This window comes from Rousettus aegyptiacus, unplaced genomic scaffold (genome assembly GCF_014176215.1).
Source record: "Rousettus aegyptiacus isolate mRouAeg1 unplaced genomic scaffold, mRouAeg1.p scaffold_m13_p_1, whole genome shotgun sequence".
In the NCBI taxonomy this organism is placed as follows: domain Eukaryota; kingdom Metazoa; phylum Chordata; class Mammalia; order Chiroptera; family Pteropodidae; genus Rousettus; species Rousettus aegyptiacus.
In genome coordinates, this window is record NW_023416284.1 from 141,742,406 (window position 1) to 141,759,780 (window position 17,375).

Here is a 17,375-nt window from a genome sequence, read left to right on the forward strand (position 1 = left end):
GAAGCAAGAATGAAGAGAATCATCAGCAGAACACAGAAAAGTCAAAAAAAGAAGGAATTAAAAGGATCTGAATGTGAGGATTTTAATACACGTGTGCAAATTCTTTGACACACCTGTCATCAAAAGATGGGTTCTATGTTCCCTCTCCTTGAATTTGGGTTGACTTTAGTGACTGTTCACCAACAGTACAAAGTGAGAGTAACACAGTGTGACTTTCATATTCATGGGTCTACAAAGTCATAGAGCATAAAAACATGCTCAGAAAGTTTAAATGCTCTTCCGTTTCTACCTTGAAATTCTTAATAATCTTTGAACAAGGTACCCACACTTTTCATTTTGCACTGGGCTCCACAAATTATGTAGCTAGTCCTGCTTCTGAGCCTGGGTCACAGACAGTACAGCTCTCCCTTGGTTCTCTGGAGCACTCACACTAGAGCCCTAAGCCACCACAGGAGCATCGAGAGTATTCTGAGTTACCCTGAGGCCACCACACTGTGAGGAAACCAAACTATTCCACCCAAGGAGACTATAGGTGCTGAGATGACATGAAGAGAGAGGTGCCCAGCCAGCCCCAGCTGCTCCCATGATGTTACAGTTCCAGCCATCGTCTGCACACAAGCACGAGAGACCCAAAGCCGGGATCTATCCAGCTGAGCCCTTCCCAAATTCCTGACCAGAAATTGTGAAAGATAATAAAATGGTTGTCAGTGGTGCTGTCTTTAAATTTAAGGCTTTTTTTTTTTTTAATAAAATGATAGTTAACTGGGACTCTGAATTATGCCATAAATTCTTAATCAATTTGGGGGCAATAAAGGAGAGAGGAAGAGGTAAGAAAGAGACATTTTTTTTACACCTTTTGCTCCAAGTATTTGCCATTAAAGAAGAGAGAGAGATACTTTAGGGGAGCGACTGAACCTAGAACCCAGGAAATAAGGCACATTCTAAATCACTGCTTGAGACGAAGCCTCTACCTGAAGCCTGATAAGCCAGAGGTGCATCAACTCCAAGAGCCTAATAAATTAGGTAAAGATAGTGAAAAGAGACCATAGCTTATTAACCTAACTAATCTCCATTTGGTTTGTGTGTCACCAGGGATCAACCCTCACACTGAACGCTTCTGCAACTCCATCCTCTGATGGGGTCTGTGGGGCTAAGGGATAAGGCCGCTATTCATCAAGGACTCATCCTGAGCCAGACTCTTGATCTACACTAGTTCTAATTCCACAAACAACTCCATGGAGAGGGTTTTACTGCTTTCATTCTAGGAGTTAGGAAAGGAAGCTTAGGGTAATGAAGTAACTTTATAAAGCTGACATCTATTGAGTGCTGATTATGTGCAGGCTCTGCTGCATGCTCCATATGCATTATGCCACTGAATACTCACAGCTGCTCTCTAAAGTAGGGAATGACGTCATCCCCGGTTTACAACAAATGTGCCTAGCTTCAGAGAGGTTTGCTAACTTGCCAAGGGTCACAGAGCGGTCTTAGAAAAGCAGAGAGGCTGGTTTGACACCCTGCTTGGAGCTTCTCTGCTATGGCAACTCCAAAAACCAGGCTTGGCCCTCAAGACACCTTACTGCCTCTCTGGGGAAGCAGTAGCCTCAACATCAAGAGTACGGTCTTCGGAGGGTGAAAAGCGATATCCCCCATCAACTAGGGGCTCTGTTATGAAATTATTAAAATGGATGTTACAGGTTGGGGGATGCATGAAGTCTGTTATATAATAGATATCATCATAAAACTTTGGTCAGTCCATTTTGTGCCCCACAAGGGCTCGCATCAATGGAGTCTGCCATTCAGACTAACTGTAGCAAAGCGTACAGACTTGGCAGTGGCCTGGGGAACACGCTAGCACATCTTGCCTGCAGTTGCATAAAATGTCTCTGTGTGGCTGGGGACCTGACCATTGTTGGCTTCCACTTCTCTCAGGCAAGTAGGGTAGTGCCTTTTAAAACAGACGCAGTCAGCGGTACTGACCAGGCTGAGCCCCGTCACCACTATGAGAGTAATGTGGATCAACACAGGACCCAAACTTTTCCTGTCTCTTTGGCTTATATTCACAAGCTTTTTATAACTTTCAGAGCTGATTATGCTGTCAGTTGCTGTCAGGTCAGCAACATCACCCCCATCAGACACCTCTTCTCCCTGTCCTACCTGGGATCTAACACCATCTATTCCCAATCATGGCTTCTTGCTTATTGTGTAAATTGCATTTATCACTCTAAAAGGACTTGAAACATCCTGACTATTTCCTCCTATGTGAAACTTGAAATGCATCGATTTCTGTTGCTACAGCCCTAGCTATTGTTTATTATCTGTCAGTCCTAGTTTACTTAGAAGTTGCCTCTACAGAACCTAGCAGTCTAAAACTAGCTCACAGAAAAAAGAGACTCAGAAGTCGTATTTCATCCACATGTTGACACTTGCCATCCGCCTTCCCAATTTTACCCAATTTGTTTCTACTGGAAAGGCCCTTGGCATCCCAGGGTTCTCTCTCCTTCAGCAGCCAGCAAACAAGCCCTCTTAATGCCTCCAGTTGCTAGAAGAGAAGAATGTTGTCACTTCTTGTGATCAAATTCGGAACTTCTTGTTATTGCTGTCACAATCAGGAATGTGTGTCACACAGCAAAGCCATGTGAGCTTCAGTTCCCAGGACTCCCATAAAGTCAGGACGACACTGACTCCCACGGAGGTCCTGGGGAACTAACTGCCTCAGAGAAACGAGGGCAAGTTGACAGCACAGAGGGTGGACTTTGGAGCCAGAGAGATGTGGTGTTCATAAAGTCATTTAATCTCTCTTGAAAGGTAATTTTCTTCTCTATTAATGGTGATGATGATAGTTCACTTGCAGGGTTTATGTAAAAATTAGAAATAATGTCTGCTTAACCGAAGGTCCTAAGAAAACAGTAGCTATTATTGTTAGGAAAATAAACTGGCATAACATCTTTCTTTAAAATGTTAGTTTTACTTTTTCAAGTTACACATGCACATTTTTTAATAGTCAGATAGGGCTATCAGTCTTGTTAAAAAAAAAAAAAAAAACACTACTTTTTAGGTATACTTACTTTCTATGCCACAGGCAATACCAAACTGTTTTCCAAATTGGTTGGGTACACTTTCACTCCCAAAAGTCCATGGGCTCTTTGATTCTAGAAACTCATGTCCTTTAATACTGGGATATTTTTTAAATTATTTTTTGGTCTACATTCTGGCTGATTCCTGCAACTTTATATTCCCGACCTTCCAATGAATTTTTATTTCCTCTTATAGTTTTATTTGTCTAGATATCTTATTGTTTTCTGAATGTTACATTTTTATAGCCACTATTTTTTGTCTATGGCAGTAATATCTTTTTTCATTCCTCTCACTATATTAATAACTTTTTTTGATCATATTTTCTTCTTCCTATTGCCTTCCTAGTACCTATTCCAAGATGCCTTTTTAGGTGCTTTCTGTTTCTGTCTGCCTTATTGAACGCTTTCCAAAATATATGAAGATCCCTGGTTATCTGCCTCTATTTAAAAATGTTGCACTAACAAGTTTATTAACAACTGTGTGCATGGGTGAGTCTTGCAAGGCAACTTCATTCTTTTGTGTACCCCTCAATCTAGGCTGTTTCATTGGCAAACACTCAAAGTCAAAAGATAAAGATGTTTTCTCTCGGGCTGAGTCAAATTTTTCAGACAAGATTCTTCTAGTCTCCTGCACATAGGTACAGCCTGACTACAATCTGGGAACCAGTGGGAGAAGTGGAGAGAGAATGGAGCCACAACTGTTGGTATGTAAGCATTCACTTACTCTCCCTATTTTTAGTATGATCCTACACAAATAAACCTCCAGTCTCCTGCCAAGGTTGTGCAGAGTGGAAGAGAAGATCTTGAGGTCTGTTTCCTCATTCAGTAGGAAGAGAGTTTATTCCTCTTTCAAGAAATAGTTCAGAAGTGGACAGGTGGTCCTGGATGGCTACACTTTGCTTTATGAAATAATACAGAAATCCAAGTGTATTCTATTTGTTGCTCCCCTTCTCCTAGGAAGTCCTCTTCATCTACATGGTCAAAACTTACTCATTGCATATTATCTACATTCCAGCCCACAGGAAGAGAGAAGAGAGATATCGAAGGACAGTTAGCTTCTTTTCTAAGGACCCAACGTAATCACATCCCATTAGCTAGAGGTCTGTTTCCTCCATGTACCCATATCTACCTGCAAGAAAGACTGAGATATGGAATTACCAAAAGGAAGAAAGGGAGGTTGGATTTGGGGATGGTAGCTTTCTCTCCCACAGCTTTTCAGATTTTCAAACAGTCCTCCTATCCTTGGCCCCACTACTATACTTCCCCTTCCAGAAGAATCCATGACACCAATCTTGTGGCTTTCTTTGGGTTTTACAGTGCTAATCGGATTGCTGTTTTAACTTTCCCAATTCTGGATCAGGATTCGGATTTCTTGAAACTGCTTTACCATTTGAAACTAATCCATCTGCTCTCCAACTTCCAGAATTTCATGGCTGTTGTCTTCTCCTTATCTCTTTTTCCATGAAGATTTATTGCTTGTTAAAGACAATCTTTCACTCTTATTTTAGTTGGGAGAGATTTAGAAAGGGGTTAAATATGCGTGCTCAGCCAATTGTGATCAATTCTCATTTCACCAATTCTGACTTTTGATCAGGATTAAAGTGATAAGCATCTGCTTATGGTCTTTCACTCGTCATCTTTCACTTATTGATTTATTCATTGTATAAGTATCTATTGCATATTTACTATGTGGCCATCATTGTGACAGACACTGAAGACACACTGGTTTTATCAACTTCGGAGCCCAAAGGCAGAAACAGACAATAAATAGATTAAGAAGTAAACATGAAATAAAGTAAAAAACATGCAATAAAGAAAACAAACATTACCCTGGAATAGAAAATAAAGAGGTAAGAGAAAGCCTCTTAGAAATGGTAACATTCCAAGGAAGCAAGGTACATATGCTAAACTTGTTTTGATTAAGGAGCTAAAAAGGCACTACTATAACTTTATGGTTTCCTATCTTTACAACTGCTTACCTTCTGACTTCTAAATAGTTCCATAGAATTTTTCTTGTTTTTCCTTCTCAACTTATAGTTGGTAGTGTTATAATGAATAGAACATTACACTTTGACTCAAAAGAAAAGGGTTCAAATTCCAACTCTGCCATTTTCCAGCTATGTGTCTTAGCCAGGTTATTCAACTTCTCAGAACTTAATTTCCTCTGTTAGAAAGTGAAAAAATCACAAAAGGCTTAAATAATATTCAGATTGGATAACTCACATGGAAGCACCAGGCATATTGTACATACACAGAAATTATTTGTTGAAACTAAATCTGAATATTGAATACATTTTCAGCTAACATTAAACTTGGATTCTCCTCAAAACTGGCAAAAGATTCTTGAATTAGTTTTATATTCATATGAGAGAAAAAACACGTAAATTTTGCAAACATTTACTAGGTAATGAAATCAGAACGACTGTATCAGATTCATGGCTTCCTGCCCCATCTTAGAATTACTTCTAATGGTGACATCCAAACCATGTTGTGTAAGGCAGAAATATGCTCCTTGACATTTGTTTCAAGGGTAGGGATGTAACATACCTCAACCCTCTACCTTCCCACAGCCTACTACAGAACTACAGTTCATGGACTTAATGTGTTTTAATTCTCTTTTTTTCATCACATTATGAACTCTTGGGGAGGTGTAAGCTCCAAAAGTCTGGATTTGAAGTAATCTGTTTATTTTTCCATGACTTAACATTTTGAATATTGTGAAATGCCCATAGTGGTATCATTTAGACTTAATTCAACGAACCTTTATTATTCACCTTTCAGACACACAATGTGGTGTTAATGTGCTGGGAAGAATACAAACATGCTCCTAATATTTGTGGTCTAGAAAATAATAAATAGATTACTTCAAAGTCTTTTATTCAGTGATTCAGAGGGCACTTTATGATCTTACAAAATCTCAGGGCAATCATTATTAACATCAGTTACAATTCTATATGGACCTGCTTATAAGGAAAGGCTGAATAAGGTCTATAAGAAAAATATTGGCAAAAGAGTGAGTTGCTCTCTTCTCTGTGCTCCCACGATGCTCTGTTCTGTATGGAACTTGGAGATTTTGTGTTGTAGTACCCTACATGCAGACGGCCTCCCGGATTCTGAAGTGTTCGGTGGCCAGATCTGTGTTCTGTTCATTTTTAAACCTCAATACCTAAAATCAGGTGAGGCATACAATGTACATTCAATAAATATGGAACACTGAATGAATGGATGAATGGATAAATGGATAGGTTGATGGGTATCTAAAGGCTTTCTTTCTAATGACTGCCCTATAAAATACACAGTGGTAAATGTTAAAATTAAAGACATTCCAGTGGCACAATGAAGCTTAGCACAGCATTATACAGAGTGATGCTACCATTTCAACAGCAGCATGTGTGAATGTGAATAAAGGGTTAATATCAGTCCTAGCTGAAGGTCTGCCTGAGAATGACCTCGGTCTCCCATTGCCCTGTTTCCTTGGAAACAGTAGAGTTAAGATAAATGGGGAACAGTTGTCTCTCCCTCTGTATTGTGTGAAACAAAAACCTGCTTTGGGGGATCTGTGAACTTGCATGCTGACTTCAGGCTTGATGAAAACCATACACGAGACTGGTGGGGGAAGGAGACTGTGGCCTCTCTGTGACAAGGTGACCCCACGCACCTTGGCTCTCTCGCACCTTGGCCCTGCATGGGTGAGGGGGTGGAAAAAAAAAAAAAAACTGCACTAGGGTAGGGACAGCTGCTGGGCCTCCTCATGAGTTGACGATGCTGTATCTCCTTGCTGTATTCTGCCATGTTTCCTTCCAAAAAGCTCAGTAAGAGTAGTATTAGATTAAAGGCTATCTGTCTGTGTCTCCTGAGTCTGATTTGCCAATTCAGACTCATAACAGCAGCTGAGCTGTCAAAATCAGTAATTTTCATACTTGGCTTGCCTGCTCCCAAATGTCACTCTCAGCCCAAAGAAGAGGGAGTTTAAAAAGAAAAAACAAAAGAGAAGAAGAAAAAAAAAACCTCCAATACTTCGTTCCCAAAGATAGAAAATAAATTGACTGTAAATTTGGGGATGCCATGAACCCCAGGCAAAACCCAAACTGGCTCCCAAGAGATCAGCACCTTTGATAGTCAGCATCCCAGCAAAATCAAAATGGAGGGGGTTAAATTCATCCAAGCAGCAAAGTCCAGAGTAGGCACTGCACAATTTAAACTGCGGCACCAAAGAAAGGCCATTTGGGAAAGGAAGTGCAAAAGAGAAAAAGCAGGATGAGGGTAATTTGATGACTAGGAAAAGGTCAAGGGGCATATTCACTGAAGGCCCCACTGGATGGGTAAAACAAGAAGGAATAAAAGAATATGCATGTTCATGGAAATTAAAAACCCTTTTAGGTTGTCCTCTGCTAAATTCTTATGGCTGGAACATGATTTTAAGTTTCTAAAGCAACTCGTTCCCCTCCAAATAAATGTTTAGTCAATTTAGGATGCTTTACCTGGGAGTTTGGTATGAGCCCTCAGCTAGGAAAAGAGTTTTCACAGGGTCTAATATTCCTTGCGGACATATGTATTTTTTTTCAAGCACCAAAAAAAAGGAGTCCATAAGCTAATGAAACCTAAGGAGACCACAGAGGTGACAGGACACCGTGCAAAACACCTGACGCAGAGCTCTTGGAATGCAAATCTACTAGGCCGACCATCTTCACTATCATTCATTCATTGTCATTCTTTTTTTAAAGTATCGAGAGCCCACCATGAGCAAATCGAATTGGCCCTACATTCCTTTTACTTCTTTTATTCTAAATGTTTAGTTCCAAAAAAAAGTGCACTATAGGTCATTACCCTCCATACATTTAAAAACATTTAAACAAACTTTAGCAGATCAATCCAAGAAATACTGATAGTTTTAGTTATATCAACATAAAAATTAGATGTGAAATGATACATCTTCCTCCAATAAAATGCTAAATGTAATGTATTTAAAGTAGAATATACATCCTAATATTGTTTTAAGTTGCTTATACTCCTATAGTCCTTTATACACCCAAACATTTTGCACAAATCATCTCATTTAATATTCTCAATAACTATGTGATGTAATAAGACAGATATTATTATTAATATTCAGCTCTTTTGGAAACAGAAAGTAGTTTTAAAATGTCCATAGGAACACAGAAAGTTCTTAAACTACAACCCAGATATTTTGACTTCTAGCAAAATACTCTTTCTATTACAGAACTTAATAAAATTAATGCAATTTTTTTCAGTTCAATCTAACAAAAATTCATCTTTAGTAATAAACAAAAATTGTTAAACATCTCCCTCAGTCATAAAGTAAGTACGCAATTCATCTGTAAGCTCTTAATTTAAAATTTCAAGCTTCTGAAAAACATGTAGCCATTTCGAGAAGCTAGTGGGTGAGGAACTTATCTATTTATTTTTTGATTCCCCAGAAAGGATTTATTAGACAAATACTAAGTTTAAAAATTCATATAGCTCAAGCACCAGTTCAAAAAATCTAATTCTAGCAATATGAATACTTTAATTTCCTGAGAATAAAATTTCTTTAAAAATCGAAATTGGGACCCATTTCCTCATTCTAAACAGTTCACCAAGCTCGATATTTTGTTTCAGAATGGATTTGGTGGGCATTTCAACCCACTGAGGTAATCTTCAGATTTGCTTTAAATTCTTCTGGAAGATTCATACTTTTTTTTAAGTCGGAAAAGGAAATTAATAACTTCTGTAAAGGATAGAAAGAAAGTATAACAAGATTTAGAGGCAGGGGCTTTGCAATTAAAAATACCATTTAAACATTCTACTTAAATCCAACCAAACTGGAGTGTCAGCACAATTCTATTCGTTAATTTTGACATGATTTACTGAGTGTAACCCCCTTAAGTCAGAAGCTGACCTCAACAGCATTCAAGCTTCCTGTGGGATCAAAAGGAATAATAAGAAACATGTTACTACTGTAAAATAAGCACGTCTGGTGTTGTATGCGGGTTTGTTCCTGGGTTGTCAAGTAGACAAGCATGCAGCAAATACTCAGCAATAACAAAGTAAATGTCCAGAGACCTTTTTCCAACCAACAAGCCGACAACTCAGCAACTTCAAACAGACTTTTTTTTCTTTCTGGGCCAATTCACTTGCAGTGTAGGCTGATAAAGCAGTATTAATCTCCTGCTTTAAATCAAGTTTCTGTCACTGGGCTCCATTAATCTCCCCCCTGTTATCAAGTGTCTCCATGGCAGGAAATTATATTTCTAAATTGAATTTTGTTCTGTTTCGATGTAGTAAGAAATATTTTCCAGACTACTAATAGGATGCATAAAGATTGTGACTCTGACAATACTGTTAGATAAATAAAAGCTATAAATTAAAACCACCCTCATTCTCTAGCCACCATAATAGCAAAATAGAAAGCATTGATTACCTGAAAAGAGTAATCAAATAAAAGATTTTAAATGAAAAGTAAGGTAGCAGATGGTTAACTTTTTAATTTACCTTTTATAGCAAGTGCCCTTAAAGGTAAAAAGAAAAAAAAATCAATCCAATGAGTCTCTTAGTGCTAATAAAACACATATTGATTCTTGGTGCATATGCTTACTCTACAAGATGCCTGAACCTGGTCCACCACTGGTAATGGAAGCAGACACTGTTTACGAGCACTTCAGTAGACACAAATTTACAGTAAAGAAAAATCTTTGGGCTAGATTTATCAGGAAGGAACAAAAACTTATGACTACAAGCAACAAAGAGATTTCATTTTATGGGCAGAGATCCACTGACAGTAGGCCAGGACAATTCAGCCAAATGCAAGTTCAGTGACTGGAAGAAGCCTTCAAAGTCGGTGTCCTTTTTTGTCAGTGCACAATACAGTGGTTTCCATAAAGTTTAGATTTTTTCTGTTGATATAAATTGCTTTGTACTGCCTTCTTTAATGCAGGCCTAGGTTCTCTGTCAGTAGCAATTTGGGGAAACTCTCTTCAACATGTTATTGAAAGCACAGTCCCAAGGTAGTCCATTTCAAACCTCTCATATTTAAAGAAACATTGCATGAAAGAAGCTTTGCATTGTACATCAATGTGAGGAGCTTGTAGAACACGTAATGAATGCTACTGTACCAAGATGTTTTAAGAATAAGTAGGATTTGACAAATATACAAAGGAATGTCTGGAAAGTTTTCCAGACAGCAGAGGGCTGAATGAATACCAGCACCTCTTTCTGAATCTAACCTAAAGATTCTGGCCTGAAGAGATATGTGGATCAAATCACTATACCCTCTTTATCTTCACATTCAGAACTTTTAAAACAGAATGATCATGGTAGACTTACACCACTGTTACAGATGTTATCTTCATCAATTTAAGTATTTTGAAGCGCCAATAGATTAAACATATAAAAGATATTTATAATGGATAAAGGAATAATAATAACTTAAAGTTGTAGACCTTACTTAAAGTTAACAAAAGTAAAACTAAGAAGATGATAATAATGAAGAATACCTTCGAAATTATAAATATTAGTCAAAACTGGGAAGCAAGATGAAATGGAATAATTACTTTCAGAAAAGGAAGAAACACAATGTATCCTTTTTTATAAATAAAAGCAAGTGGTAAAAGGGAAGTCAGCATTCGAAAAACATACAACCTCCTCCTTTACCCTTTGAGCAGATCTTACCTATGTGTGAGAAAAAAATTGCAGCATCCCAAAGTAGAGGTCGTAAGTCATGTTCCTTAAGAGCAACCAATGGGGAATGGTGCATTTGGAAAATTATAAAGCTTATTTTTTAATTTTTACTTAACATAATTTTGACAGAAGAGAGGATAATAATATGCCCCTGGAGGAAATGGCAGCAAAAGAGAACAACGGTCATTATTTTCCTATGCTGCAATTTGACAATGTATTTTACATAAACAACAACACCATACGTCTAGCCTCTGGACTCACTTTTTATCACAAAGGCCAGCCGTCTCATCAAATATGATGTCTATTCTAAGCATTTAAACCATGTGCCACTTAAGGACAAAAGGTTCGGTGGGATTCCACATGGAATTAATTTGTGATCCTGAAAGCCAGTTTAGGACAGTCTCAATTTTAAGTTAAGCCCATCTGCCAAAATGTTGCTTCCCACATGAAATGTACCTGCTAGTGGCTAATTTTCAGAAGGATCTCATTGTCACCTATTGGTATATAAAATGTATATACTTTAATTGTTCTTCATTAAGGGGGGAAAAATCTATATTGCCTAGGTGGAGTACAAAATAGAAGTCACAAAAAAGAGTGTAAAAGCACTTCCATCTTTTCAGTAGAGAGAGTCTTATTAGAGTTCTTCAGCATTAGGCATTCTTTTGCGCTAAAGGTTCAAGACTTTCATTTTTACCATTAAGTGGTCCCATTTTAAAAGGATCGCCTTACCTGGCAAAACATATTTAGACAATCCAGTTGTGTTGGTTCAAAGACTCCTAATTCTAAATGCTTATAAAGTAGAAAAGAGAAGTGTTAGGAGCCTACTTCACTTTGCCTTTTCCTGAGAGCTGAAAAAAAATCGATCGACCACCCACCAAAACATCAGGATGTGGCCAGAGGCTTTGTTCTTCCACCGTGAGACAAAGTTTCCTCAGGAAGGAAATATTAAGTAAGAAAGGGATCAGGAAACTAAGGACTATGGTAGTTATCGGGAGCGAGCTCAAAATACTTCAGACAGCAAAACGTTCAACGAAGCTCTTTTCTTAATGGAGAAATCAAACACTTAAATCAGCCAAGGAGAAAAAGATCACAAGAAATATTCTACCTCCCCCCCCCCCCACCGCCCCCGCAAATAGCACCCATTCTCAAATTTTAAAATATCTTTAGTCACTTCCAGGTATGGCTTTAAATATATTGAGAGCTTTGCTTTGAGTGATGGTGCTGGATTCTCCACGGGCAAGTTTCCCAGGTCATTCTCCTTGAATGTCAGATTGCCCAGGATGCTTCTTTATGAGAGCTTCACTTCCAAAAGATAGCATTCCTTAAAACTTGAGCTGAATAGCTCAATAGATGCTCGATTTTAAAGCATTTTGTCAAGTTCTAACTGAGTAGAAGGGACAATTCCCAGAGCTATCATAAAGTGTATCTGAAGATCCAAGTTTATAAATGACTAGTTAATCAAGTGTGAAAGCTTAAGGAGGGAAGAAAGTTCACTGACATGATTTCTTAATACCCATCTGGTTCCAAATAGCCGATATTTATATTGAAAGGCTGAAGTTAATAATTTTTTCTTGTCTGTGTCAGTCTTAAGATCTAGTAAGACTTACAGTCTCCTAGAATTCCTTTCACTAAACCCTTCAACGACTATCGCCAAATCACAGCATGGTGAGGATAGAGCAGGACACGAATAAACGAAAAGAGCAGGGCCCTTGCCCTTAACAGAGCTTTAAGAGTTTTGAAGTCATTGCTGCCATTTGAAATTTTGGAGACTTCCCATAAATATCCAGATTTCGAGATTTTTTTTTTTTTTTTTAAGATGAAAGTTCCAGCATCACTGGGCCCTCATTCCACTCTGGCAGTAACTGATTGGCACGAGTGGCTTACGCTTAATCCCTGGGCCAGATAATCACCAAAATCCTTCCACAAACAAAATTCTGAGTTCGAATATGACTGTACTAAGTTTGGTGTTAAACTTTTCATTCAAACAGCATTAACAAAGTAGAATTCGTAAGTGTGAAGCTCAGAACACTTCTCTGAAGTTAAAGTGAATTTCAGAATTACAATTCTTTAAGACGACGGGGTGGTTCCTCTCGTACTGAGCAGGATTACCATGGCAACAACACATCATCAGTAGGGTAAAACTAACCTGTCTCACGACGGTCTAAACCCAGCTCACGTTCCCTATTAGTGGGTGAACAATCCAACGCTTGGTGAATTCCACTTCACGATGATGGTGAGAACCGACATGGAAGGATCAAAGAGCAACCTCACTATGAATGTTTGGCCGCCATGGGCCAGTTATCCCTGTGGTACCTTTTCTGAAACCTCTTGCTTAAAACCAAAAAGGTCAGAAGAATCCAAGGCCCCACTTTCACTATTTGTATTCATACTGAAGATCGAAATCAAGGGAGCCCTTCTGCTTCCTGGGAGGTTTCTGCCCACCCTGAGCTTGCTTTGGGACACCTGTGTTATCATTTGACAGGTGCACCTCCCCAGTCTTAGACAGTGGCCTGCTGGCCTGAAATGGCAATATTATTGTTGAAGGAGATGTTGGGGTAAGGGGACTCTCAGTACTCCATCATGTCGAAGAGGACTGAGGCACCATTTTCCTCCAGGTTCGTCTGCTCCAGATCCATGACCTTGAACTGCAGCCTCTCAAAGACCTCTTCTAGGACCTCAGAGGTCTTACAGTCAATCTTCTGAACTTCACTCCTAAAGCTCCGCACACATCACACCTTGGAACAGAGGAAAGAGGTAGCCAAGAGCGAGGTGGAGTAGGAGGTAGTGCTGACCAAGGTGGACCAGTGGCCCCGGGAATAGCCAGGTCTGCCACTCCAAGGAGGAAGGGGCTGCCCAGGCAGTGATGCCTACACCCACAGTGCTTGACACAGAGGCTGACAAGTGAACGACCTGACTGGCCACAGTCCTGCCCAGCAGCAATCCCTGTACCCCAGGCTGGCTAAGCCTAGAGAGACAGCTGCACTGCTCGGCCTGGGCCACCTCATCATGCCCTGGGGCTATTTGTGTGCCCTCATCGCCATGACGGTGTGAAGCATCGCCTACCAAGCTGGCTGACTTTCATGCTGCTGTTCTGGACCTCCCTCTGTGCAGCCAGCCACCTCAGCTGGCCATGCTCAGCAATATGGGCTGGTGCTGTGTGGCCTATACTACATAGACCTGGGTCCCCAGCTACCCACCACCCTGGGCCCCTGAGCCAGTTGTGGTTGAAGCAAACCCACTACCTATGCCCAGACTTCCGTGCCACGTTTCTGTACCTTCTGACTTTCTGGCTCCTGCTACACCAGTTTGTCAAGGAGAAGCTGCTGAAGAAGGCAAAGGCTGTCATTGCACTGATGGAGGTCACTGTGGCAGACACAGTCCGTGCAGACTCAGATGCTGCTTTGGAACCTGGGGGAGCCGGTTATGGGTGTCCACACCAAGTACTGCATCTACACGAATGCCGGCATGTTGGTGGTGGTCCACTTCGCTGGCAGCCTCATTGTCTACAAGACTGTCTACATGTTCCTCTTCCTGGCCTGCCTCACCCTCTCTCAGGTGTACTGCAGCCTGTAGTGGAAGTTGTTCAAGGTGTTCTGGTGGCTGGTGGTGGCCTGCACCATGTTGGTGCTCACTGTCATCTATACCTGCCAGTTCCAGCACTTTTCCATGTACTGGCACAACCTGACACACTTCAGTGATGAGCCACTGGGATACCTTGGCCTGGGGCAGTTCAGTGTGTTCAAGCTCTTCTCCAGTATCCTCACGCTGGCTTCTTCCTGCTCACCTGCATCCTACGACTACACAATTTCCACCAACCCTTCATGCAGCTCACCAACCTGGGGCATGTGCCTCACCCTCCACCCCCACCCAGTGCCACCTCCCAAGCTGGGCTAGCAAGCAGTACTGTGGTGAGCAAGACCCCACAGCTACAGCAGCAGGAGAAGAAAGAGACCCCCAGAGATGACAGGCTGAGCATAGCTGACCCCCGCCAGGCCATGCAGGTCCTGGAAGCCAATCCAAAAGTGAGAACTGGTGGCCAAGTGGCTGTTAGACCTGGACACTGGCTTCTGCGACATCCTCACCTGCATGTACAAGTGTTCGTGCAACACCTATTAGAGCTGCACGTCTTCAAGCTGGTGGCCTTATATACAATCTAGGTGGCCCCGAAAGAGGCCACCTACTGGTCCTGCTCTGTGGGCCTTCCCACTGCTTCCCCACCACAGCCAGCCCTGTGGACCCGCATCATCATCATGTGCAATATGCTCTACCAGCTCAAGATAGCCAGCCCCCATGGATACTCCAGCAACTGCAATGAGTCCCTCCCTTGCAGAAGATGGACATCAACTAGTCCTCACTGGACCTTACCAACTGGTCTGGGGTACAGAAAGGCTTCCCAAACCTACACCTAGAACCGCCTACATATCCTCTTGCTGCTGGTGTTTGATGCCATGGTGTACCAGTGCCAGGAATACCATTGCCCACAGCACCTGCTGGCCCCACTGCCAGCCAAGGCTGTCTGTGCTGACAATATTGCCATTAGCTAGATTGGAACCTGCTCAGGTGGCTCGAGCACTTCATTAAGTTCTTAAACAATCTTGAGCTGGAGATCTGCCATAAACGTGATTGGGCAGCACATGAACTTAACAGTCATCCTGCACGGCTGCTGGCTGGTGGCCAACCTCACGCACTGGCACTGCGGGCCATCCCCTCTGCCTCTGGCCCATCTATTCCGAGCACTCTTCCTGCTGTACCAATACCTGGAGTGCCTGGACATCCCCCCTACCTGGATCACCCTTAGCACTGGAGCCAGACCATCCCCATAAACTCCATGCTCATTAAGCAGTTGCACCTGCCTGACTGCTTCAGGGCCCCAGACTCCACCAACCTCATCAGTGACTTCCTCCTGCTGTTCTGACCCTCTCGGAAGTAGCACATGTTCTCTGCCAAACGCACTGAGGAGCAGCAGTGTGTGGAGCCTGAGGATAAGCAGGAGGAGCCCAGCTTCATGCAGTGCAGGCCCTACCTTGATACTCTGAGGGTGGCCATCCTTCACCACCTCTGCCAAAATGTGCTGGTGGTGGTACGTAGCAAGAGAGCTGCTCACATCAGCATCTTCAGGCTGGGCTACCTGCTGGCGGGCTTCTACCTGCTGCTCTTCAGCACAACCCTATTACAGAAAGACACATGCACCTGCCTCCTGCTATGGGATGGCCGCCTTCTCTACAACATCACTATCTCCAAGAACATGCTCTTGCTCCTGTCCTGCATTTTCATGAAGCAAATGCAGATCAACTTCTGCTGTGCAGCCTTGTATGCACTGTCAAAGGCTACTATGACCCCCAAGGAGATGCTGTGCACAGCCATGACTCCCTGCACATCAGGGCAGAGCTCCAGGTCTCTGCCCTGCACGCCTCTAGGCATTTCTCCCTTTATAACACTATCGACCTCAAAACCATCGACCTCCCCGACAAAAGTGGAGGCCCAGCTAATACGACAAGCAGAAGCACAGGCAGGGCTGGGCAGGCCGTGGCCACCTCCAGGACCCCTTGGACCCCAACCGGGAGCCTTGGACCCCAGCTAAGAGCCAGGGCCTGGCAGTCCAGGGGCCTCCTCCCCACCACGGGTCGTGGTGGTGGCCCTGGCTAGACCACACCACAGTCATCCACTCCGGGGATACTTACTGTTTTTGAGTCCAACAGTGAGAAGGAGGCGGAGGTCCAGCCCAAGGACCCCAGGCTGTGGACACTGACGACCTCCTAATTGGTGTACCAGAAATGGGTGACCAATGCCCCGATGGTGCTGAGGTAGGAGCAGTGGCGGGATCACGCACTGCAAGAGCAGTCAGAGCAGCTACCCACGGGAGGCGGCCTGAGCCAAGAGGCAGACCAGCAGAGAGTCTGCAGGACGAAGTGGCAGGCCACAGCCCCACGACACAGTGAGTGCTGAGCACCGTGCATGTCTTGCAGGTGCGGAGGCAGGCGCTGGTAGGCCGCTTGCAGGGCTGCATGCCCCCATAACGCTAAGAGCGACATGGGGTGCGACAGACACTACCTACTCCCGCGAGAGTTACTCGGGATGGGAGGGGACTGGAGTTGAGCATGCTCTGTACGCCAGCACCCCCGGAAGCGAGGCCACGCTGCCAGGCTGCGCTCCAGGACCTGCTGAGGCCCGCAAAGCACCAAGCATCGCGCCCAGCTGGCTGGGGCAGAGGAGTCGCTGAGCAGCTTGACCGAGGACACTAGCAGCACGTGAGCACCGCTACAACACCTGCAGCAGCAGCAGCAGCGAGAAATGGTCACCAATCCCAGATCTTCCCTGTCTGGTTTTCAGGATCTACTAGCCAACGCTTGCACCGGATGCACACGGCCAGGCCAGAGATTTGCTCCTTGCCCGGCGGCTGTGCAGCTTTCCCAGCTGCTGTGCTACGGACTCGGCCTACGAGGAGGACCCGCTCTCCAAGGAGCACCATAGGGACAGTGGGATAGAGAAGGTGGTTACAGAGGGCAGTAGCCCAGGGTCCCCACCAAGAATGAAGTCCAGGCAGAAGCAAGGGACTTAACTTCTCTTCCTGATGGCTGGCAGTGTGATGATCTTTGCTCTCCTCCATGTATTTTAGTAGGAGAA

General features: G+C 42.8%; 1 pseudogene; it reads left to right on the forward strand.

The window, feature by feature from the left end:
* Window positions 1–1,782: 1,782 nt before the first annotated feature.
* On the forward strand, window positions 1,783–16,971 carry LOC107500703 (annotated as a pseudogene).
* Window positions 16,972–17,375: the final 404 nt, after the last annotated feature.